The following is a 3,581-nucleotide window of genomic DNA, read 5'->3' on the forward strand; positions in this document are numbered from 1 at the left end:
ATCAGTCGCTGGAGTCAGTGTCAACCAGGACTTGTTTAAATCAGATGGAAGCCGAAGAACAACCCTCGGAAAAAGACAAAGACCCAAAGAAGTTGGAAGACATACCAGTGGTTTGTGAGTATCCAGAGGTGTTTCCAGATGATCTCACAACGATGCCGCCAGAAAGAGAGATCGAGTTCCGTATCGACTTGGTACCCGGAACCGCTCCGATCTATAAGAGACCCTATAGGATGGCCGCCAATGAGATGGCAGAAGTGAAGAAGCAAGTGGATGAACAGCTTCAGAAAGGTTACATCCGACCGAGTACCTCGCCTTGGGGTGCCCCGGTTATTTTTGTTGAGAAGAAGGACAAAACTAAGAGAATGTGTGTGGACTATCGTGCTTTGAACGATGTCACTATCAAGAATAAGTATCCTCTGCCAAGGATTGATGACCTATTTGATCAGTTGAAGGGAGCCAGAGTTTTCTCCAAGATCGATTTGAGATCAGGGTATCACCAGTTGAGAATTCGGGAAGAAGATATCCCTAAGACGGCATTCACTACTCGCTATGGCTTGTATGAGTGTACGGTAATGTCGTTTGGACTTACTAATGCCCCGGCATTCTTCATGAATCTCATGAATAAGGTGTTCATGGAATACCTGGATAAGTTTGTGGTTGTCTTCATCGACGACATTCTTATCTACTCCAAGTCAGAAGAAGAGCACGAGCAACATTTGCGGATTGTGCTAGAAAAGCTAAGGGAACACCAGTTGTATGCCAAGTTCAGCAAGTGTGATTTTTGGCTGCATGAAGTGAAGTTCCTTGGCCATGTGATCAATGCCCAAGGTGTAGCCGTAGACCCCAGTAATGTGGAGTCAGTGATCAAGTGGACCCCGCCTAAGACGGTTTCCCAAATCAGGAGTTTCTTAGGACTTGCGGGCTATTACCGCCGGTTCATTGAGAATTTCTCAAAGATAGCCAAGCCAATGACACAGTTGTTGAAAAAGGAAGAGAAGTTCAAGTGGTCAAGTGAGTGCGATAGGAGTTTTGAAGAGCTCAAGCAAAGGTTGGTTTCGGCTCCCGTGTTGGTTTTGCCGGATCAAACGAAGGACTTCCAGGTTTACTGTGACGCATCCAGATCAGGACTGGGATGTGTGCTAATGCAAGAAGGAAAGGTGGTTGCTTACGCCTCTCGTTAGTTGAGACCACATGAGGGTAACTACCCGACTCACGACTTGGAATTAGCAGCTGTAGTGCATGCCCTAAAGATTTGGCGACACTACTTGATCGGTAACAAGTGTGAAGTGTATACGGATCATAAGAGTTTGAAGTATATCTTTACACAACCGGATTTGAATCTCCGTCAGCGAAGATGGTTGGAATTGATCAAGGATTATGATCTAAGTATCCACTACCATCCAGGCAAAGCGAATGTGGTTGCAGATGCCTTGAGCCGGAAGAATTACTGCAACGCTGCGATGTCAACAGAAGTTTGTGAGCAGTTGCAACAGGAGTTTGAACGACTAAATTTGGGTTTAGTCGAAGAAGGTTTTGTGGCAGCCCTAGAAGTGCAGCCCACTTTGGTGGATCAAGTACGCCAATCCCAAGCAAATGACCCGGAGATAGCCGAACTAAAGAAAAATATGCGAGTTGGTAAGGCTCGAGATTTTTCAGAAGATGAACATGGAACAATCTGGATGGGAAACAGGTTGTGCGTACCAGATAACAAGGAGTTGAAGGAGTTGATACTCCAAGAAGCTCATCAAACCCAGTACTCTATTCACCCTGGGAGTACTAAGATGTATCAGGACCTCAAAGAAAAGTTTTGGTGGGTTAGTATGAAGAGAGAGATTGCAGAATACGTCGCCTTGTGCGATGTTTGTCAACGAGTCAAAGCAGAACACCAAAGGCCAGCAGGACTATTGCAACCTCTCCAGATTCCAGAATGGAAATGGGAAGAAATCGGGATGGATTTCATCACTGGTTTACCAAGAACTGCCGCTGGTCATGACTCGATTTGGGTAATTGTTGATCGATTGACAAAGGTCGCTCATTTCATACCAGTTCACACTACCTACTCAGGGAAAAGGTTAGCCGAGATTTACTTGGCTAGGATCATGTGTTTACATGGAGTACCGAAGAAGATCGTTTCTGACCGTGGGAGTCAGTTTACTTCAAAGTTTTGGCAGAAGCTACAGGAAGAATTGGGAACCCGACTGAACTTCAGTACAGCTTATCATCCCCAGACAGATGGTCAGACAGAGAGGGTAAACCAGATTCTTGAAGATATGCTCAGAGCTTGCGCTCTCGACTTTGGTGGAACGTGGGATAAGAATCTACCGTATGCAGAGTTCTCATATAACAACAGTTATCAAGCCAGTCTGCAGATGGCACCTTTTGAAGCATTGTATGGGCGAAAGTGTCGTACACCCCTCTTCTGGGATCAAACAGGAGAACGTCAAGTTTTTGGGACTGAAGTTTTAAGCCAAGCGGAAGAAAAGGTCAGAATAATCCGTGAAAGGTTGAAAACGGCCCAAACCAGACAGAAGAGTTATGCGGATAATCGTCGAAGGGACTTAGCCTTCGAAGCAGGAGACTATGTGTACCTCCGCGTCACACCTTTGCGAGGAGTGCACCGGTTTCAGACCAAAGGAAAATTGGCACCACGTTTCGTGGGACCATACCGGATAGTGGAACGCAGGGGAGAGGTTGCGTATCAGTTGGAACTCCCCGCTAACATGGCCGGAATCCATGACGTGTTCCATGTGTCGCAGCTCAAGAAGTGTCTCCGTGTGCCTGAGGAACAGACCAACTCCGAGCACATCGATCTACAGGAAGATCTAACTTATGTGGAGAAGCCAGCACGGATTCTAGAAACTAGTGAAAGGAAGACTCGGAACCGTGTGATCAGATTCTGCAGAGTTCAGTGGAGTCACCACCCAGAAGAAGAAGCAACATGGGAAAGAGAAGATGAGCTCAAGGCCGCCCATCCGCACCTCTTCGCCAGTGCCTCCGAATCTCGGGGTCGAGATTCCGTTTAAGGGGGGTAGGTTTGTCACACCCGGAGTTTCGTCCTAAGCCTAAATCGTAAAAAAAAATCCGTAAATAACAATTGGCTTAATTAACTCAGGAAAAATCCCTCTAAAAGGAATTAACTCAATTAAATCGTGGCTCGCAAATCGACTAACAGGATTTAAATTCAAATTGCAGAAGTATAAAATTCGGCCAAACAAATTAATTTAAAACTCGGCAAAAGTGGGGTTTTCCTTTTTCTCTCCTTTTTCCTTTCTTTTTCCCTTCCTTCTCAAATTGGGCCAAAGTCCAATTTTCCTCCCTCTCTTTTTCCTTTTTCTTTTTCTTTTTCTTTTCCTTCCCGGGCCGGCCCAGCCGAGCCGGCCTCCTTCCGCCCGCCGCGCGCGCCCCCGCCTGGGCCGCGGCTTCGGCCCAGCTCGCCGCGTCGCCCGCGCCGCGAGTCCGCGCCGCCTCCCTCCTCTCTCCCGCGCCACTGACAGGTGGGGCCCACCTGTCAGTGACTGCTTCGCCGCTCGCCCGCGCCGCGTCCGAGCCGAACTCCGCGCCGCCGCCGCAACCGCCGCCGC

The sequence above is a fragment of the Oryza brachyantha genome, chromosome 4 (assembly GCF_000231095.2).
Source record: "Oryza brachyantha chromosome 4, ObraRS2, whole genome shotgun sequence".
NCBI classification, from domain to species: Eukaryota; Viridiplantae; Streptophyta; class Magnoliopsida; order Poales; family Poaceae; genus Oryza; species Oryza brachyantha.